Consider the following 23,170-nt stretch of genomic DNA (forward strand, 5'->3'; position numbering starts at 1 on the left):
TGTTTCTGCAAGTTTGTTCAACCCCATGTAAGTTATGGGGCAGTAAATGCACACTTTTCAAAACGTGTTTTTCAGCCCGAAATAAACGCGTTTTTTTAGACAACTGAATCTCCATGCAACAGCAAGGCTCAGAAGAGCCCACACACTCAGCTCTTAACCCCAGTGTGCAGAAAGTGTCAAAACGTGTTTTTCAGCAGAAATAAACATGTTTCTGCAAGTTTGTTCAACCCCATGTAAGTTATGGGGCAGTAAATGCACACTTTTCAAAACGTGTTTTTCAGCCCGAAATAAACGCGTTTTTTCAGACAACTGAATCCCCATGTAACATCAAGGCTCAGAAGAGCCCACACACTCAGCTCTTAACCCCAGTGTGCAGAAAGTGTCAAAACGTGTTTTTCAGCAGAAATAAACATGTTTCTGCAAGTTTGGTCAACCCCATGTAAGTTATGGGGCAGTAAATGCACACTTTTCAAAACGTGTTTTTCAGCCCGAAATAAACGCGTTTTTTCAGACAACTGAATCCCCATGTAACATCAAGGCTCAGAAGAGCCCACACACTCAGCTCTTAACCCCAGTGTGCAGAAAGTGTCAAAATGTGTTTTTCAGCAGAAATAAACATGTTTCTGCAAGTTTGGTCAACCCCATGTAAGTTATGGGGCAGTAAATGCACACTTTTCAAAACGTGTTTTTCAGCCCGAAATAAACGCGTTTTTTCAGACAACTGAATCCCCATGTAACAGCAAGGCTCAGAAGAGCCCACACACTCAGATCTTAACCCCATTGTGCAGAAAGTGTCAGAACGTGTTTTTCAGCAGAAATAAACATGTTTCTGCAAGTTTGGTCAACCCCATGTAAGTTATGGGGCAGTAAATGCACACTTTTCAAAACGTGTTTTTCAGCCCGAAATAAACGCGTTTTTTCAGACAACTGAATCCCCATGTAACAGCAAGGCTCAGAAGAGCCCACACACTCAGCTCTTAACCCAAGTGTGCAGAAAGTGTCAAAACGTGTTTTTCAGCAGAAATAAACATGTTTCTGCAAGTTTGGTCAACCCCATGTAAGTTATGGGGCAGTAAATGCACACTTTTCAAAACGTGTTTTTCAGCCCGAAATAAACTCGTTTTTTCAGACAACTGAATCCCCATGTAACATCAAGGCTCAGAAGAGCCCACACACTCAGCTCTTAACCCCAGTGTGCAGAAAGTGTCAAAACGTGTTTTTCAGCAGAAATAAACATGTTTCTGCAAGTTTGGTCAACCCCATGTAAGTTATGGGGCAGTAAATGCACACTTTTCAAAACGTGTTTTTCAGCCCGAAATAAACGCGTTTTTTCAGACAACTGAATCCCCATGTAACATCAAGGCTCAGAAGAGCCCACACACTCAGCTCTTAACCCCAGTGTGCAGAAAGTGTCAAAACGTGTTTTTCAGCAGAAATAAACATGTTTCTGCAAGTTTGGTCAACCCCATGTAAGTTATGGGGCAGTAAATGCACACTTTTCAAAACGTGTTTTTCAGCCCGAAATAAACGCGTTTTTTCAGACAACTGAATTCCCATGTAACATCAAGGCTCAGAAGAGCCCAGACACTCAGATCTTAACCCCAGTGTGCAGAAAGTGTCAAAATGTGTTTTTCAGCAGAAATAAACATGTTTCTGCAAGTTTGGTCAACCCCATGTAAGTTATGGGGCAGTAAATGCACACTTTTCAAAACGTGTTTTTCAGCCCGAAATAAACGCGTTTTTTCAGACAACTGAATCCCCATGTAACATCAAGGCTCAGAAGAGCCCACACACTCAGCTCTTAACCCCAGTGTGCAGAAAGTGTCAAAATGTGTTTTTCAGCAGAAATAAACATGTTTCTGCAAGTTTGTTCAACCCCATGTAAGTTATGGGGCAGTAAATGCACACTTTTCAAAACGTGTTTTTCAGCCCGAAATAAACGCGTTTTTTTAGACAACTGAATCTCCATGCAACAGCAAGGCTCAGAAGAGCCCACACACTCAGCTCTTAACCCCAGTGTGCAGAAAGTGTCAAAACGTGTTTTTCAGCAGAAATAAACATGTTTCTGCAAGTTTGTTCAACCCCATGTAAGTTATGGGGCAGTAAATGCACACTTTTCAAAACGTGTTTTTCAGCCCGAAATAAACGCGTTTTTTCAGACAACTGAATCCCCATGTAACATCAAGGCTCAGAAGAGCCCACACACTCAGCTCTTAACCCCAGTGTGCAGAAAGTGTCAAAACGTGTTTTTCAGCAGAAATAAACATGTTTCTGCAAGTTTGGTCAACCCCATGTAAGTTATGGGGCAGTAAATGCACACTTTTCAAAACGTGTTTTTCAGCCCGAAATAAACGCGTTTTTTCAGACAACTGAATCCCCATGTAACATCAAGGCTCAGAAGAGCCCACACACTCAGCTCTTAACCCCAGTGTGCAGAAAGTGTCAAAATGTGTTTTTCAGCAGAAATAAACATGTTTCTGCAAGTTTGGTCAACCCCATGTAAGTTATGGGGCAGTAAATGCACACTTTTCAAAACGTGTTTTTCAGCCCGAAATAAACGCGTTTTTTCAGACAACTGAATCCCCATGTAACAGCAAGGCTCAGAAGAGCCCACACACTCAGATCTTAACCCCATTGTGCAGAAAGTGTCAGAACGTGTTTTTCAGCAGAAATAAACATGTTTCTGCAAGTTTGGTCAACCCCATGTAAGTTATGGGGCAGTAAATGCACACTTTTCAAAACGTGTTTTTCAGCCCGAAATAAACGCGTTTTTTCAGACAACTGAATCCCCATGTAACAGCAAGGCTCAGAAGAGCCCACACACTCAGCTCTTAACCCAAGTGTGCAGAAAGTGTCAAAACGTGTTTTTCAGCAGAAATAAACATGTTTCTGCAAGTTTGGTCAACCCCATGTAAGTTATGGGGCAGTAAATGCACACTTTTCAAAACGTGTTTTTCAGCCCGAAATAAACTCGTTTTTTCAGACAACTGAATCCCCATGTAACATCAAGGCTCAGAAGAGCCCACACACTCAGCTCTTAACCCCAGTGTGCAGAAAGTGTCAAAACGTGTTTTTCAGCAGAAATAAACATGTTTCTGCAAGTTTGGTCAACCCCATGTAAGTTATGGGGCAGTAAATGCACACTTTTCAAAACGTGTTTTTCAGCCCGAAATAAACGCGTTTTTTCAGACAACTGAATCCCCATGTAACATCAAGGCTCAGAAGAGCCCACACACTCAGCTCTTAACCCCAGTGTGCAGAAAGTGTCAAAATGTGTTTTTCAGCAGAAATAAACATGTTTCTGCAAGTTTGTTCAACCCCATGTAAGTTATGGGGCAGTAAATGCACACTTTTCAAAACGTGTTTTTCAGCCCGAAATAAACGCGTTTTTTTAGACAACTGAATCTCCATGTAACAGCAAGGCTCAGAAGAGCCCACACACTCAGCTCTTAACCCCAGTGTGCAGAAAGTGTCAAAACGTGTTTTTCAGCAGAAATAAACATGTTTCTGCAAGTTTGGTCAACCCCATGTAAGTTATGGGGCAGTAAATGCACACTTTTCAAAACGTGTTTTTCAGCCCGAAATAAACGCGTTTTTTCAGACAACTGAATCCCCATGTAACATCAAGGCTCAGAAGAGCCCACACACTCAGCTCTTAACCCCAGTGTGCAGAAAGTGTCAAAATGTGTTTTTCAGCAGAAATAAACATGTTTCTGCAAGTTTGGTCAACCCCATGTAAGTTATGGGGCAGTAAATGCACACTTTTCAAAACGTGTTTTTCAGCCCGAAATAAACGCGTTTTTTCAGACAACTGAATCCCCATGTAACATCAAGGCTCAGAAGAGCCCACACACTCAGCTCTTAACCCCAGTGTGCAGAAAGTGTCAAAACGTGTTTTTCAGCAGAAACAAACATGTTTCTGCAAGTTTGGTCAACCCCATGTAAGTTATGGGTCAGTAAATGCACACTTTTCAAAACGTGTTTTTCAGCCCGAAATAAACGCGTTTTTTCAGACAACTGAATCCCCATGTAACAGCAAGGCTCAGAAGAGCCCACACACTCAGCTCTTAACCCCAGTGTGCAGAAAGTGTCAGAACGTGTTTTTCAGCAGAAATAAACATGTTTCTGCAAGTTTGGTCAACCCCATGTAAGTTATGGGGCAGTAAATGCACACTTTTCAAAACGTGTTTTTCAGCCCGAAATAAACGCGTTTTTTCAGACAACTGAATTCCCATGTAACATCAAGGCTCAGAAGAGCCCACACACTCAGATCTTAACCCCAGTGTGCAGAAAGTGTCAAAACGTGTTTTTCAGCAGAAATAAACATGTTTCTGCAAGTTTGGTCAACCCCATGTAAGTTATGGGGCAGTAAATGCACACTTTTCAAAACGTGTTTTTCAGCCCGAAATAAACGCGTTTTTTCAGACAACTGAATCCCCATGTAACAGCAAGGCTCAGAAGAGCCCACACACTCAGCTCTTAACCCCAGTGTGCAGAAAGTGTCAAAACGTGTTTTTCAGCAGAAATAAACATGTTTCTGCAAGTTTGGTCAACCCCATGTAAGTTATGGGGCAGTAAATGCACACTTTTCAAAACGTGTTTTTCAGCCCGAAATAAACGCGTTTTTTCAGACAACTGAATCCCCATGTAACATCAAGGCTCAGAAGAGCCCACACACTCAGCTCTTAACCCCAGTGTGCAGAAAGTGTCAAAACGTGTTTTTCAGCAGAAATAAACATGTTTCTGCAAGTTTGGTCAACCCCATGTAAGTTATGGGTCAGTAAATGCACACTTTTCAAAACGTGTTTTTCAGCCCGAAATAAACGCGTTTTTTCAGACAACTGAATCCCCATGTAACAGCAAGGCTCAGAAGAGCCCACACACTCAGATCTTAACCCCAGTGTGCAGAAAGTGTCAGAACGTGTTTTTCAGCAGAAATAAACATGTTTCTGCAAGTTTGGTCAACCCCATGTAAGTTATGGGGCAGTAAATGCACACTTTTCAAAACGTGTTTTTCAGCCCGAAATAAACGCGTTTTTTCAGACAACTGAATTCCCATGTAACATCAAGGCTCAGAAGAGCCCAGACACTCAGATCTTAACCCCAGTGTGCAGAAAGTGTCAGAACGTGTTTTTCAGCAGAAATAAACATGTTTCTGCAAGTTTGGTCAACCCCATGTAAGTTATGGGGCAGTAAATGCACACTTTTCAAAACGTGTTTTTCAGCCCGAAATAAACGCGTTTTTTCAGACAACTGAATCCCCATGTAACATCAAGGCTCAGAAGAGCCCACACACTCAGCTCTTAACCCCAGTGTGCAGAAAGTGTCAGAACGTGTTTTTCAGCAGAAATAAACATGTTTCTGCAAGTTTGGTCAACCCCATGTAAGTTATGGGTCAGTAAATGCACACTTTTCAAAACGTGTTTTTCAGCCCGAAATAAACGCGTTTTTTCAGACAACTGAATCCCCATGTAACAGCAAGGCTCAGAAGAGCCCACACACTCAGATCTTAACCCCAGTGTGCAGAAAGTGTCAGAACGTGTTTTTCAGCAGAAATAAACATGTTTCTGCAAGTTTGGTCAACCCCATGTAAGTTATGGGGCAGTAAATGCACACTTTTCAAAACGTGTTTTTCAGCCCGAAATAAACGCGTTTTTTCAGACAACTGAATCCCCATGTAACATCAAGGCTCAGAAGAGCCCACACACTCAGCTCTTAACCCCAGTGTGCAGAAAGTGTCAAAACGTGTTTTTCAGCAGAAATAAACATGTTTCTGCAAGTTTGGTCAACCCCATGTAAGTTATGGGGCAGTAAATGCACACTTTTCAAAACGTGTTTTTCAGCCCGAAATAAACGCGTTTTTTCAGACAACTGAATTCCCATGTAACATCAAGGCTCAGAAGAGCCCACACACCCAGATCTTAACCCCAGTGTGCAGAAAGTGTCAAAACGTGTTTTTCAGCAGAAATAAACATGTTTCTGCAAGTTTGGTCAACCCCATGTAAGTTATGGGGCAGTAAATGCACACTTTTCAAAACGTGTTTTTCAGCCCGAAATAAACGCGTTTTTTCAGACAACTGAATCCCCATGTAACAGCAAGGCTCAGAAGAGCCCACACACTCAGCTCTTAACCCCAGTGTGCAGAAAGTGTCAAAACGTGTTTTTCAGCAGAAATAAACATGTTTCTGCAAGTTTGTTCAACCCCATGTAAGTTATGGGGCAGTAAATGCACACTTTTCAAAACGTGTTTTTCAGCCCGAAATAAACGCGTTTTTTTAGACAACTGAATCTCCATGCAACAGCAAGGCTCAGAAGAGCCCACACACTCAGCTCTTAACCCCAGTGTGCAGAAAGTGTCAAAACGTGTTTTTCAGCAGAAATAAACATGTTTCTGCAAGTTTGGTCAACCCCATGTAAGTTATGGGGCAGTAAATGCACACTTTTCAAAACGTGTTTTTCAGCCCGAAATAAACGCGTTTTTTCAGACAACTGAATCCCCATGTAACATCAAGGCTCAGAAGAGCCCACACACTCAGCTCTTAACCCCAGTGTGCAGAAAGTGTCAAAACGTGTTTTTCAGCAGAAATAAACATGTTTCTGCAAGTTTGGTCAACCCCATGTAAGTTATGGGTCAGTAAATGCACACTTTTCAAAACGTGTTTTTCAGCCCGAAATAAACGCGTTTTTTCAGACAACTGAATCCCCATGTAACAGCAAGGCTCAGAAGAGCCCACACACTCAGATCTTAACCCCAGTGTGCAGAAAGTGTCAGAACGTGTTTTTCAGCAGAAATAAACATGTTTCTGCAAGTTTGGTCAACCCCATGTAAGTTATGGGGCAGTAAATGCACACTTTTCAAAACGTGTTTTTCAGCCCGAAATAAACGCGTTTTTTCAGACACCTGAATTCCCATGTAACATCAAGGCTCAGAAGAGCCCACACACTCAGATCTTAACCCCAGTGTGCAGAAAGTGTCAAAACGTGTTTTTCAGCAGAAATAAACATGTTTCTGCAAGTTTGGTCAACCCCATGTAAGTTATGGGGCAGTAAATGCACACTTTTCAAAACGTGTTTTTCAGCCCGAAATAAACGCGTTTTTTCAGACAACTGAATCCCCATGTAACATCAAGGCTCAGAAGAGCCCACACACTCAGCTCTTAACCCCAGTGTGCAGAAAGTGTCAAAATGTGTTTTTCAGCAGAAATAAACATGTTTCTGCAAGTTTGGTCAACCCCATGTAAGTTATGGGGCAGTAAATGCACACTTTTCAAAACGTGTTTTTCAGCCCGAAATAAACGCGTTTTTTCAGACAACTGAATCCCCATGTAACAGCAAGGCTCAGAAGAGCCCACACACTCAGATCTTAACCCCATTGTGCAGAAAGTGTCAGAACGTGTTTTTCAGCAGAAATAAACATGTTTCTGCAAGTTTGGTCAACCCCATGTAAGTTATGGGGCAGTAAATGCACACTTTTCAAAACGTGTTTTTCAGCCCGAAATAAACGCGTTTTTTCAGACAACTGAATCCCCATGTAACAGCAAGGCTCAGAAGAGCCCACACACTCAGATCTTAACCCCAGTGTGCAGAAAGTGTCAGAACGTGTTTTTCAGCAGAAATAAACATGTTTCTGCAAGTTTGGTCAACCCCATGTAAGTTATGGGGCAGTAAACGCACACTTTTCAAAACGTGTTTTTCAGCCCGAAATAAACGCGTTTTTTCAGACAACTGAATCCCCATGTAACATCAAGGCTCAGAAGAGCCCACACACTCAGCTCTTAACCCCAGTGTGCAGAAAGTGTCAAAACGTGTTTTTCAGCAGAAATAAACATGTTTCTGCAAGTTTGGTCAACCCCATGTAAGTTATGGGTCAGTAAATGCACACTTTTCAAAACGTGTTTTTCAGCCCGAAATAAACGCGTTTTTTCAGACAACTGAATCCCCATGTAACAGCAAGGCTCAGAAGAGCCCACACACTCAGATCTTAACCCCAGTGTGCAGAAAGTGTCAGAACGTGTTTTTCAGCAGAAATAAACATGTTTCTGCAAGTTTGGTCAACCCCATGTAAGTTATGGGGCAGTAAATGCACACTTTTCAAAACGTGTTTTTCAGCCCGAAATAAACGCGTTTTTTCAGACAACTGAATTCCCATGTAACATCAAGGCTCAGAAGAGCCCAGACACTCAGATCTTAACCCCAGTGTGCAGAAAGTGTCAAAACGTGTTTTTCAGCAGAAATAAACATGTTTCTGCAAGTTTGTTCAACCCCATGTAAGTTATGGGGCAGTAAATGCACACTTTTCAAAACGTGTTTTTCAGCCCGAAATAAACGCGTTTTTTTAGACAACTGAATCTCCATGCAACAGCAAGGCTCAGAAGAGCCCACACACTCAGCTCTTAACCCCAGTGTGCAGAAAGTGTCAAAACGTGTTTTTCAGCAGAAATAAACATGTTTCTGCAAGTTTGGTCAACCCCATGTAAGTTATGGGGCAGTAAATGCACACTTTTCAAAACGTGTTTTTCAGCCCGAAATAAACGCGTTTTTTCAGACAACTGAATCCCCATGTAACATCAAGGCTCAGAAGAGCCCACACACTCAGCTCTTAACCCCAGTGTGCAGAAAGTGTCAAAACGTGTTTTTCAGCAGAAATAAACATGTTTCTGCAAGTTTGGTCAACCCCATGTAAGTTATGGGGCAGTAAATGCACACTTTTCAAAACGTGTTTTTCAGCCCGAAATAAACGCGTTTTTTCAGACAACTGAATCCCCATGTAACATCAAGGCTCAGAAGAGCCCACACACTCAGCTCTTAACCCCAGTGTGCAGAAAGTGTCAAAATGTGTTTTTCAGCAGAAATAAACATGTTTCTGCAAGTTTGGTCAACCCCATGTAAGTTATGGGGCAGTAAATGCACACTTTTCAAAACGTGTTTTTCAGCCCGAAATAAACGCGTTTTTTCAGACAACTGAATCCCCATGTAACAGCAAGGCTCAGAAGAGCCCACACACTCAGCTCTTAACCCAAGTGTGCAGAAAGTGTCAAAACGTGTTTTTCAGCAGAAATAAACATGTTTCTGCAAGTTTGGTCAACCCCATGTAAGTTATGGGGCAGTAAATGCACACTTTTCAAAACGTGTTTTTCAGCCCGAAATAAACTCGTTTTTTCAGACAACTGAATCCCCATGTAACATCAAGGCTCAGAAGAGCCCACACACTCAGCTCTTAACCCCAGTGTGCAGAAAGTGTCAAAACGTGTTTTTCAGCAGAAATAAACATGTTTCTGCAAGTTTGGTCAACCCCATGTAAGTTATGGGGCAGTAAATGCACACTTTTCAAAACGTGTTTTTCAGCCCGAAATAAACGCGTTTTTTCAGACAACTGAATCCCCATGTAACATCAAGGCTCAGAAGAGCCCACACACTCAGCTCTTAACCCCAGTGTGCAGAAAGTGTCAAAATGTGTTTTTCAGCAGAAATAAACATGTTTCTGCAAGTTTGTTCAACCCCATGTAAGTTATGGGGCAGTAAATGCACACTTTTCAAAACGTGTTTTTCAGCCCGAAATAAACGCGTTTTTTTAGACAACTGAATCTCCATGTAACAGCAAGGCTCAGAAGAGCCCACACACTCAGCTCTTAACCCCAGTGTGCAGAAAGTGTCAAAACGTGTTTTTCAGCAGAAATAAACATGTTTCTGCAAGTTTGGTCAACCCCATGTAAGTTATGGGGCAGTAAATGCACACTTTTCAAAACGTGTTTTTCAGCCCGAAATAAACGCGTTTTTTCAGACAACTGAATCCCCATGTAACATCAAGGCTCAGAAGAGCCCACACACTCAGCTCTTAACCCCAGTGTGCAGAAAGTGTCAAAATGTGTTTTTCAGCAGAAATAAACATGTTTCTGCAAGTTTGGTCAACCCCATGTAAGTTATGGGGCAGTAAATGCACACTTTTCAAAACGTGTTTTTCAGCCCGAAATAAACGCGTTTTTTCAGACAACTGAATCCCCATGTAACATCAAGGCTCAGAAGAGCCCACACACTCAGCTCTTAACCCCAGTGTGCAGAAAGTGTCAAAACGTGTTTTTCAGCAGAAATAAACATGTTTCTGCAAGTTTGGTCAACCCCATGTAAGTTATGGGTCAGTAAATGCACACTTTTCAAAACGTGTTTTTCAGCCCGAAATAAACGCGTTTTTTCAGACAACTGAATCCCCATGTAACAGCAAGGCTCAGAAGAGCCCACACACTCAGCTCTTAACCCCAGTGTGCAGAAAGTGTCAGAACGTGTTTTTCAGCAGAAATAAACATGTTTCTGCAAGTTTGGTCAACCCCATGTAAGTTATGGGGCAGTAAATGCACACTTTTCAAAACGTGTTTTTCAGCCCGAAATAAACGCGTTTTTTCAGACAACTGAATTCCCATGTAACATCAAGGCTCAGAAGAGCCCACACACTCAGATCTTAACCCCAGTGTGCAGAAAGTGTCAAAACGTGTTTTTCAGCAGAAATAAACATGTTTCTGCAAGTTTGGTCAACCCCATGTAAGTTATGGGGCAGTAAATGCACACTTTTCAAAACGTGTTTTTCAGCCCGAAATAAACGCGTTTTTTCAGACAACTGAATCCCCATGTAACAGCAAGGCTCAGAAGAGCCCACACACTCAGCTCTTAACCCCAGTGTGCAGAAAGTGTCAAAACGTGTTTTTCAGCAGAAATAAACATGTTTCTGCAAGTTTGGTCAACCCCATGTAAGTTATGGGGCAGTAAATGCACACTTTTCAAAACGTGTTTTTCAGCCCGAAATAAACGCGTTTTTTCAGACAACTGAATCCCCATGTAACAGCAAGGCTCAGAAGAGCCCACACACTCAGATCTTAACCCCAGTGTGCAGAAAGTGTCAGAACGTGTTTTTCAGCAGAAATAAACATTTTTCTGCAAGTTTGGTCAACCCCATGTAAGTTATGGGGCAGTAAATGCACACTTTTCAAAACGTGTTTTTCAGCCCGAAATAAACGCGTTTTTTCAGACAACTGAATCCCCATGTAACATCAAGGCTCAGAAGAGCCCACACACTCAGCTCTTAACCCCAGTGTGCAGAAAGTGTCAAAACGTGTTTTTCAGCAGAAATAAACATGTTTCTGCAAGTTTGGTCAACCCCATGTAAGTTATGGGTCAGTAAATGCACACTTTTCAAAACGTGTTTTTCAGCCCGAAATAAACGCGTTTTTTCAGACAACTGAATCCCCATGTAACAGCAAGGCTCAGAAGAGCCCACACACTCAGATCTTAACCCCAGTGTGCAGAAAGTGTCAGAACGTGTTTTTCAGCAGAAATAAACATGTTTCTGCAAGTTTGGTCAACCCCATGTAAGTTATGGGGCAGTAAATGCACACTTTTCAAAACGTGTTTTTCAGCCCGAAATAAACGCGTTTTTTCAGACAACTGAATTCCCATGTAACATCAAGGCTCAGAAGAGCCCAGACACTCAGATCTTAACCCCAGTGTGCAGAAAGTGTCAGAACGTGTTTTTCAGCAGAAATAAACATGTTTCTGCAAGTTTGGTCAACCCCATGTAAGTTATGGGGCAGTAAATGCACACTTTTCAAAACGTGTTTTTCAGCCCGAAATAAACGCGTTTTTTCAGACAACTGAATCCCCATGTAACATCAAGGCTCAGAAGAGCCCACACACTCAGCTCTTAACCCCAGTGTGCAGAAAGTGTCAAAACGTGTTTTTCAGCAGAAATAAACATGTTTCTGCAAGTTTGGTCAACCCCATGTAAGTTATGGGTCAGTAAATGCACACTTTTCAAAACGTGTTTTTCAGCCCGAAATAAACGCGTTTTTTCAGACAACTGAATCCCCATGTAACAGCAAGGCTCAGAAGAGCCCACACACTCAGATCTTAACCCCAGTGTGCAGAAAGTGTCAGAACGTGTTTTTCAGCAGAAATAAACATGTTTCTGCAAGTTTGGTCAACCCCATGTAAGTTATGGGGCAGTAAATGCACACTTTTCAAAACGTGTTTTTCAGCCCGAAATAAACGCGTTTTTTCAGACAACTGAATTCCCATGTAACATCAAGGCTCAGAAGAGCCCAGACACTCAGATCTTAACCCCAGTGTGCAGAAAGTGTCAGAACGTGTTTTTCAGCAGAAATAAACATGTTTCTGCAAGTTTGGTCAACCCCATGTAAGTTATGGGGCAGTAAATGCACACTTTTCAAAACGTGTTTTTCAGCCCGAAATAAACGCGTTTTTTCAGACAACTGAATCCCCATGTAACATCAAGGCTCAGAAGAGCCCACACACTCAGCTCTTAACCCCAGTGTGCAGAAAGTGTCAGAACGTGTTTTTCAGCAGAAATAAACATGTTTCTGCAAGTTTGGTCAACCCCATGTAAGTTATGGGTCAGTAAATGCACACTTTTCAAAACGTGTTTTTCAGCCCGAAATAAACGCGTTTTTTCAGACAACTGAATCCCCATGTAACAGCAAGGCTCAGAAGAGCCCACACACTCAGATCTTAACCCCAGTGTGCAGAAAGTGTCAGAACGTGTTTTTCAGCAGAAATAAACATGTTTCTGCAAGTTTGGTCAACCCCATGTAAGTTATGGGGCAGTAAATGCACACTTTTCAAAACGTGTTTTTCAGCCCGAAATAAACGCGTTTTTTCAGACAACTGAATCCCCATGTAACATCAAGGCTCAGAAGAGCCCACACACTCAGCTCTTAACCCCAGTGTGCAGAAAGTGTCAAAACGTGTTTTTCAGCAGAAATAAACATGTTTCTGCAAGTTTGGTCAACCCCATGTAAGTTATGGGGCAGTAAATGCACACTTTTCAAAACGTGTTTTTCAGCCCGAAATAAACGCGTTTTTTCAGACAACTGAATTCCCATGTAACATCAAGGCTCAGAAGAGCCCACACACTCAGATCTTAACCCCAGTGTGCAGAAAGTGTCAAAACGTGTTTTTCAGCAGAAATAAACATGTTTCTGCAAGTTTGGTCAACCCCATGTAAGTTATGGGGCAGTAAATGCACACTTTTCAAAACGTGTTTTTCAGCCCGAAATAAACGCGTTTTTTCAGACAACTGAATCCCCATGTAACAGCAAGGCTCAGAAGAGCCCACACACTCAGCTCTTAACCCCAGTGTGCAGAAAGTGTCAAAACGTGTTTTTCAGCAGAAATAAACATGTTTCTGCAAGTTTGTTCAACCCCATGTAAGTTATGGGGCAGTAAATGCACACTTTTCAAAACGTGTTTTTCAGCCCGAAATAAACGCGTTTTTTTAGACAACTGAATCTCCATGCAACAGCAAGGCTCAGAAGAGCCCACACACTCAGCTCTTAACCCCAGTGTGCAGAAAGTGTCAAAACGTGTTTTTCAGCAGAAATAAACATGTTTCTGCAAGTTTGGTCAACCCCATGTAAGTTATGGGGCAGTAAATGCACACTTTTCAAAACGTGTTTTTCAGCCCGAAATAAACGCGTTTTTTCAGACAACTGAATCCCCATGTAACATCAAGGCTCAGAAGAGCCCACACACTCAGCTCTTAACCCCAGTGTGCAGAAAGTGTCAAAACGTGTTTTTCAGCAGAAATAAACATGTTTCTGCAAGTTTGGTCAACCCCATGTAAGTTATGGGTCAGTAAATGCACACTTTTCAAAACGTGTTTTTCAGCCCGAAATAAACGCGTTTTTTCAGACAACTGAATCCCCATGTAACAGCAAGGCTCAGAAGAGCCCACACACTCAGATCTTAACCCCAGTGTGCAGAAAGTGTCAGAACGTGTTTTTCAGCAGAAATAAACATGTTTCTGCAAGTTTGGTCAACCCCATGTAAGTTATGGGGCAGTAAATGCACACTTTTCAAAACGTGTTTTTCAGCCCGAAATAAACGCGTTTTTTCAGACACCTGAATTCCCATGTAACATCAAGGCTCAGAAGAGCCCACACACTCAGATCTGAACCCCAGTGTGCAGAAAGTGTCAAAACGTGTTTTTCAGCAGAAATAAACATGTTTCTGCAAGTTTGGTCAACCCCATGTAAGTTATGGGGCAGTAAATGCACACTTTTCAAAACGTGTTTTTCAGCCCGAAATAAACGCGTTTTTTCAGACAACTGAATCCCCATGTAACATCAAGGCTCAGAAGAGCCCACACACTCAGCTCTTAACCCCAGTGTGCAGAAAGTGTCAAAATGTGTTTTTCAGCAGAAATAAACATGTTTCTGCAAGTTTGGTCAACCCCATGTAAGTTATGGGGCAGTAAATGCACACTTTTCAAAACGTGTTTTTCAGCCCGAAATAAACGCGTTTTTTCAGACAACTGAATCCCCATGTAACAGCAAGGCTCAGAAGAGCCCACACACTCAGATCTTAACCCCATTGTGCAGAAAGTGTCAGAACGTGTTTTTCAGCAGAAATAAACATGTTTCTGCAAGTTTGGTCAACCCCATGTAAGTTATGGGGCAGTAAATGCACACTTTTCAAAACGTGTTTTTCAGCCCGAAATAAACGCGTTTTTTCAGACAACTGAATCCCCATGTAACAGCAAGGCTCAGAAGAGCCCACACACTCAGATCTTAACCCCAGTGTGCAGAAAGTGTCAGAACGTGTTTTTCAGCAGAAATAAACATGTTTCTGCAAGTTTGGTCAACCCCATGTAAGTTATGGGGCAGTAAACGCACACTTTTCAAAACGTGTTTTTCAGCCCGAAATAAACGCGTTTTTTCAGACAACTGAATCCCCATGTAACATCAAGGCTCAGAAGAGCCCACACACTCAGCTCTTAACCCCAGTGTGCAGAAAGTGTCAAAACGTGTTTTTCAGCAGAAATAAACATGTTTCTGCAAGTTTGGTCAACCCCATGTAAGTTATGGGTCAGTAAATGCACACTTTTCAAAACGTGTTTTTCAGCCCGAAATAAACGCGTTTTTTCAGACAACTGAATCCCCATGTAACAGCAAGGCTCAGAAGAGCCCACACACTCAGATCTTAACCCCAGTGTGCAGAAAGTGTCAGAACGTGTTTTTCAGCAGAAATAAACATGTTTCTGCAAGTTTGGTCAACCCCATGTAAGTTATGGGGCAGTAAATGCACACTTTTCAAAACGTGTTTTTCAGCCCGAAATAAACGCGTTTTTTCAGACAACTGAATTCCCATGTAACATCAAGGCTCAGAAGAGCCCAGACACTCAGATCTTAACCCCAGTGTGCAGAAAGTGTCAAAACGTGTTTTTCAGCAGAAATAAACATGTTTCTGCAAGTTTGTTCAACCCCATGTAAGTTATGGGGCAGTAAATGCACACTTTTCAAAACGTGTTTTTCAGCCCGAAATAAACGCGTTTTTTTAGACAACTGAATCTCCATGCAACAGCAAGGCTCAGAAGAGCCCACACACTCAGCTCTTAACCCCAGTGTGCAGAAAGTGTCAAAACGTGTTTTTCAGCAGAAATAAACATGTTTCTGCAAGTTTGGTCAACCCCATGTAAGTTATGGGGCAGTAAATGCACACTTTTCAAAACGTGTTTTTCAGCCCGAAATAAACGCGTTTTTTCAGACAACTGAATCCCCATGTAACATCAAGGCTCAGAAGAGCCCACACACTCAGCTCTTAACCCCAGTGTGCAGAAAGTGTCAAAACGTGTTTTTCAGCAGAAATAAACATGTTTCTGCAAGTTTGGTCAACCCCATGTAAGTTATGGGGCAGTAAATGCACACTTTTCAAAACGTGTTTTTCAGCCCGAAATAAACGCGTTTTTTCAGACAACTGAATCCCCATGTAACATCAAGGCTCAGAAGAGCCCACACACTCAGCTCTTAACCCCAGTGTGCAGAAAGTGTCAAAATGTGTTTTTCAGCAGAAATAAACATGTTTCTGCAAGTTTGGTCAACCCCATGTAAGTTATGGGGCAGTAAATGCACACTTTTCAAAACGTGTTTTTCAGCCCGAAATAAACGCGTTTTTTCAGACAACTGAATCCCCATGTAACAGCAAGGCTCAGAAGAGCCCACACACTCAGCTCTTAACCCAAGTGTGCAGAAAGTGTCAAAACGTGTTTTTCAGCAGAAATAAACATGTTTCTGCAAGTTTGGTCAACCCCATGTAAGTTATGGGGCAGTAAATGCACACTTTTCAAAACGTGTTTTTCAGCCCGAAATAAACTCGTTTTTTCAGACAACTGAATCCCCATGTAACATCAAGGCTCAGAAGAGCCCACACACTCAGCTCTTAACCCCAGTGTGCAGAAAGTGTCAAAACGTGTTTTTCAGCAGAAATAAACATGTTTCTGCAAGTTTGGTCAACCCCATGTAAGTTATGGGGCAGTAAATGCACACTTTTCAAAACGTGTTTTTCAGCCCGAAATAAACGCGTTTTTTCAGACAACTGAATCCCCATGTAACATCAAGGCTCAGAAGAGCCCACACACTCAGCTCTTAACCCCAGTGTGCAGAAAGTGTCAAAATGTGTTTTTCAGCAGAAATAAACATGTTTCTGCAAGTTTGTTCAACCCCATGTAAGTTATGGGGCAGTAAATGCACACTTTTCAAAACGTGTTTTTCAGCCCGAAATAAACGCGTTTTTTTAGACAACTGAATCTCCATGTAACAGCAAGGCTCAGAAGAGCCCACACACTCAGCTCTTAACCCCAGTGTGCAGAAAGTGTCAAAACGTGTTTTTCAGCAGAAATAAACATGTTTCTGCAAGTTTGGTCAACCCCATGTAAGTTATGGGGCAGTAAATGCACACTTTTCAAAACGTGTTTTTCAGCCCGAAATAAACGCGTTTTTTCAGACAACTGAATCCCCATGTAACATCAAGGCTCAGAAGAGCCCACACACTCAGCTCTTAACCCCAGTGTGCAGAAAGTGTCAAAATGTGTTTTTCAGCAGAAATAAACATGTTTCTGCAAGTTTGGTCAACCCCATGTAAGTTATGGGGCAGTAAATGCACACTTTTCAAAACGTGTTTTTCAGCCCGAAATAAACGCGTTTTTTCAGACAACTGAATCCCCATGTAACATCAAGGCTCAGAAGAGCCCACACACTCAGCTCTTAACCCCAGTGTGCAGAAAGTGTCAAAACGTGTTTTTCAGCAGAAATAAACATGTTTCTGCAAGTTTGGTCAACCCCATGTAAGTTATGGGGCAGTAAATGCACACTTTTCAAAACGTGTTTTTCAGCCCGAAATAAACGCGTTTTTTCAGACAACTGAATCCCCATGTAACAGCAAGGCTCAGAAGAGCCCACACACTCAGCTCTTAACCCCAGTGTGCAGAAAGTGTCAGAACGTGTTTTTCAGCAGAAATAAACATGTTTCTGCAAGTTTGGTCAACCCCATGTAAGTTATGGGGCAGTAAATGCACACTTTTCAAAACGTGTTTTTCAGCCCGAAATAAACGCGTTTTTTCAGACAACTGAATTCCCATGTAACATCAAGGCTCAGAAGAGCCCACACACTCAGATCTTAACCCCAGTGTGCAGAAAGTGTCAAAACGTGTTTTTCAGCAGAAATAAACATGTTTCTGCAAGTTTGGTCAACCCCATGTAAGTTATGGGGCAGTAAATGCACACTTTTCAAAACGTGTTTTTCAGCCCGAAATAAACGCGTTTTTTCAGACAACTGAATCCCCATGTAACAGCAAGGCTCAGAAGAGCCCACACACTCAGCTCTTAACCCCAGTGTGCAGAAAGTGTCAAAACGTGTTTTTCAGCAGAAATAAACATGTTTCTGCAAGTTTGGTCAACCCCATGTAAGTTATGGGGCAGTAAATGCACACTTTTCAAAACGTGTTTTTCAGCCCGAAATAAACGCGTTTTTTCAGACAACTGAATCCCCATGTAACAGCAAGGCTCAGAAGAGCCCACACACTCAGATCTTAACCCCAGTGTGCAGAAAGTGTCAGAACGTGTTTTTCAGCAGAAATAAACATTTTTCTGCAAGTTTGGTCAACCCCATGTAAGTTATGGGGCAGTAAATGCACACTTTTCAAAACGTGTTTTTCAGCCCGAAATAAACGCGTTTTTTCAGACAACTGAATCCCCATGTAACATCAAGGCTCAGAAGAGCCCACACACTCAGCTCTTAACCCCAGTGTGCAGAAAGTGTCAAAACGTGTTTTTCAGCAGAAATAAACATGTTTCTGCAAGTTTGGTCAACCCCATGTAAGTTATGGGTCAGTAAATGCACACTTTTCAAAACGTGTTTTTCAGCCCGAAATAAACGCGTTTTTTCAGACAACTGAATCCCCATGTAACAGCAAGGCTCAGAAGAGCCCACACACTCAGATCTTAACCCCAGTGTGCAGAAAGTGTCAGAACGTGTTTTTCAGCAGAAATAAACATGTTTCTGCAAGTTTGGTCAACCCCATGTAAGTTATGGGGCAGTAAATGCACACTTTTCAAAACGTGTTTTTCAGCCCGAAATAAACGCGTTTTTTCAGACAACTGAATTCCCATGTAACATCAAGGCTCAGAAGAGCCCAGACACTCAGATCTTAACCCCAGTGTGCAGAAAGTGTCAGAACGTGTTTTTCAGCAGAAATAAACATGTTTCTGCAAGTTTGGTCAACCCCATGTAAGTTATGGGGCAGTAAATGCACACTTTTCAAAACGTGTTTTTCAGCCCGAAATAAACGCGTTTTTTCAGACAACTGAATCCCCATGTAACATCAAGGCTCAGAAGAGCCCACACACTCAGCTCTTAACCCCAGTGTGCAGAAAGTGTCAGAACGTGTTTTTCAGCAGAAATAAACATGTTTCTGCAAGTTTGGTCAACCCCATGTAAGTTATGGGTCAGTAAATGCACACTTTTCAAAACGTGTTTTTCAGCCCGAAATAAACGCGTTTTTTCAGACAACTGAATCCCCATGTAACAGCAAGGCTCAGAAGAGCCCACACACTCAGATCTTAACCCCAGTGTGCAGAAAGTGTCAGAACGTGTTTTTCAGCAGAAATAAACATGTTTCTGCAAGTTTGGTCAACCCCATGTAAGTTATGGGGCAGTAAATGCACACTTTTCAAAACGTGTTTTTCAGCCCGAAATAAACGCGTTTTTTCAGACAACTGAATCCCCATGTAACATCAAGGCTCAGAAGAGCCCACACACTCAGCTCTTAACCCCAGTGTGCAGAAAGTGTCAAAACGTGTTTTTCAGCAGAAATAAACATGTTTCTGCAAGTTTGGTCAACCCCATGTAAGTTATGGGGCAGTAAATGCACACTTTTCAAAACGTGTTTTTCAGCCCGAAATAAACGCGTTTTTTCAGACAACTGAATTCCCATGTAACATCAAGGCTCAGAAGAGCCCACACACTCAGATCTTAACCCCAGTGTGCAGAAAGTGTCAAAACGTGTTTTTCAGCAGAAATAAACATGTTTCTGCAAGTTTGGTCAACCCCATGTAAGTTATGGGGCAGTAAATGCACACTTTTCAAAACGTGTTTTTCAGCCCGAAATAAACGCGTTTTTTCAGACAACTGAATCCCCATGTAACAGCAAGGCTCAGAAGAGCCCACACACTCAGCTCTTAACCCCAGTGTGCAGAAAGTGTCAAAACGTGTTTTTCAGCAGAAATAAACATGTTTCTGCAAGTTTGTTCAACCCCATGTAAGTTATGGGGCAGTAAATGCACACTTTTCAAAACGTGTTTTTCAGCCCGAAATAAACGCGTTTTTTTAGACAACTGAATCTCCATGCAACAGCAAGGCTCAGAAGAGCCCACACACTCAGCTCTTAACCCCAGTGTGCAGAAAGTGTCAAAACGTGTTTTTCAGCAGAAATAAACATGTTTCTGCAAGTTTGGTCAACCCCATGTAAGTTATGGGGCAGTAAATGCACACTTTTCAAAACGTGTTTTTCAGCCCGAAATAAACGCGTTTTTTCAGACAACTGAATCCCCATGTAACATCAAGGCTCAGAAGAGCCCACACACTCAGCTCTTAACCCCAGTGTGCAGAAAGTGTCAAAATGTGTTTTTCAGCAGAAATAAACATGTTTCTGCAAGTTTGGTCAACCCCATGTAAGTTATGGGGCAGTAAATGCACACTTTTCAAAACGTGTTTTTCAGCCCGAAATAAACGCGTTTTTTCAGACAACTGAATCTCCATGTAACAGCAAGGCTCAGAAGAGCCCACACACTCAGCTCTTAACCCCAGTGTGCAGAAAGTGTCAAAACGTGTTTTTCAGCAGAAATAAACATGTTTCTGCAAGTTTGGTCAACCCCATGTAAGTTATGGGTCAGTAAATGCACACTTTTCAAAACGTGTTTTTCAGCCCGAAATAAACGCGTTTTTTCAGACAACTGAATCCCCATGTAACAGCAAGGCTCAGAAGAGCCCACACACTCAGATCTTAACCCCAGTGTGCAGAAAGTGTCAGAACGTGTTTTTCAGCAGAAATAAACATGTTTCTGCAAGTTTGGTCAACCCCATGTAAGTTATGGGGCAGTAAATGCACACTTTTCAAAACGTGTTTTTCAGCCCGAAATAAACGCTTTTTTTCAGACAACTGAATCCCCATGTAACATCAAGGCTCAGAAGAGCCCACACACTCAGCTCTTAACCCCAGTGTGCAGAAAGTGTCAAAACGTGTTTTTCAGCAGAAATAAACATGTTTCTGCAAGTTTGGTCAACCCCATGTAAGTTATGGGTCAGTAAATGCACACTTTTCAAAACGTGTTTTTCAGCCCGAAATAAACGCGTTTTTTCAGACAACTGAATCCCCATGTAACAGCAAGGCTCAGAAGAGCCCACACACTCAGATCTTAACCCCAGTGTGCAGAAAGTGTCAGAACGTGTTTTTCAGCAGAAATAAACATGTTTCTGCAAGTTTGGTCAACCCCATGTAAGTTATGGGGCAGTAAATGCACACTTTTCAAAACGTGTTTTTCAGCCCGAAATAAACGCGTTTTTTCAGACACCTGAATTCCCATGTAACATCAAGGCTCAGAAGAGCCCACACACTCAGATCTTAACCCCAGTGTGCAGAAAGTGTCAAAACGTGTTTTTCAGCAGAAATAAACATGTTTCTGCAAGTTTGGTCAACCCCATGTAAGTTATGGGGCAGTAAATGCACACTTTTCAAAACGTGTTTTTCAGCCCGAAATAAACGCGTTTTTTCAGACAACTGAATCCCCATGTAACATCAAGGCTCAGAAGAGCCCACACACTCAGCTCTTAACCCCAGTGTGCAGAAAGTGTCAAAATGTGTTTTTCAGCAGAAATAAACATGTTTCTGCAAGTTTGGTCAACCCCATGTAAGTTATGGGGCAGTAAATGCACACTTTTCAAAACGTGTTTTTCAGCCCGAAATAAACGCGTTTTTTCAGACAACTGAATCCCCATGTAACAGCAAGGCTCAGAAGAGCCCACACACTCAGATCTTAACCCCATTGTGCAGAAAGTGTCAGAACGTGTTTTTCAGCAGAAATAAACATGTTTCTGCAAGTTTGGTCAACCCCATGTAAGTTATGGGGCAGTAAATGCACACTTTTCAAAACGTGTTTTTCAGCCCGAAATAAACGCGTTTTTTCAGACAACTGAATCCCCATGTAACAGCAAGGCTCAGAAGAGCCCACACACTCAGATCTTAACCCCAGTGTGCAGAAAGTGTCAGAACGTGTTTTTCAGCAGAAATAAACATGTTTCTGCAAGTTTGGTCAACCCCATGTAAGTTATGGGGCAGTAAACGCACACTTTTCAAAACGTGTTTTTCAGCCCGAAATAAACGCGTTTTTTCAGACAACTGAATCCCCATGTAACATCAAGGCTCAGAAGAGCCCACACACTCAGCTCTTAACCCCAGTGTGCAGAAAGTGTCAAAACGTGTTTTTCAGCAGAAATAAACATGTTTCTGCAAGTTTGGTCAACCCCATGTAAGTTATGGGTCAGTAAATGCACACTTTTCAAAACGTGTTTTTCAGCCCGAAATAAACGCGTTTTTTCAGACAACTGAATCCCCATGTAACAGCAAGGCTCAGAAGAGCCCACACACTCAGATCTTAACCCCAGTGTGCAGAAAGTGTCAGAACGTGTTTTTCAGCAGAAATAAACATGTTTCTGCAAGTTTGGTCAACCCCATGTAAGTTATGGGGCAGTAAATGCACACTTTTCAAAACGTGTTTTTCAGCCCGAAATAAACGCGTTTTTTCAGACAACTGAATTCCCATGTAACATCAAGGCTCAGAAGAGCCCAGACACTCAGATCTTAACCCCAGTGTGCAGAAAGTGTCAAAACGTGTTTTTCAGCAGAAATAAACATGTTTCTGCAAGTTTGTTCAACCCCATGTAAGTTATGGGGCAGTAAATGCACACTTTTCAAAACGTGTTTTTCAGCCCGAAATAAACGCGTTTTTTTAGACAACTGAATCTCCATGCAACAGCAAGGCTCAGAAGAGCCCACACACTCAGCTCTTAACCCCAGTGTGCAGAAAGTGTCAAAACGTGTTTTTCAGCAGAAATAAACATGTTTCTGCAAGTTTGGTCAACCCCATGTAAGTTATGGGGCAGTAAATGCACACTTTTCAAAACGTGTTTTTCAGCCCGAAATAAACGCGTTTTTTCAGACAACTGAATCCCCATGTAACATCAAGGCTCAGAAGAGCCCACACACTCAGCTCTTAACCCCAGTGTGCAGAAAGTGTCAAAACGTGTTTTTCAGCAGAAATAAACATGTTTCTGCAAGTTTGGTCAACCCCATGTAAGTTATGGGGCAGTAAATGCACACTTTTCAAAACGTGTTTTTCAGCCCGAAATAAACGCGTTTTTTCAGACAACTGAATCCCCATGTAACATCAAGGCTCAGAAGAGCCCACACACTCAGCTCTTAACCCCAGTGTGCAGAAAGTGTCAAAATGTGTTTTTCAGCAGAAATAAACATGTTTCTGCAAGTTTGGTCAACCCCATGTAAGTTATGGGGCAGTAAATGCACACTTTTCAAAACGTGTTTTTCAGCCCGAAATAAACGCGTTTTTTCAGACAACTGAATTCCCATGTAACATCAAGGCTCAGAAGAGCCCAGACACTCAGATCTTAACCCCAGTGTGCAGAAAGTGTCAAAACGTGTTTTTCAGCAGAAATAAACATGTTTCTGCAAGTTTGGTCAACCCCATGTAAGTTATGGGGCAGTAAATGCACACTTTTCAAAACGTGTTTTTCAGCCCGAAATAAACGCGTTTTTTCA

Source organism: Lepisosteus platostomus, chromosome 6 (genome assembly GCF_059453375.1).
Source record: "Lepisosteus platostomus isolate fLepPlt1 chromosome 6, fLepPlt1.hap1, whole genome shotgun sequence".
Lineage (NCBI taxonomy): Eukaryota > Metazoa > Chordata > Actinopteri > Semionotiformes > Lepisosteidae > Lepisosteus > Lepisosteus platostomus.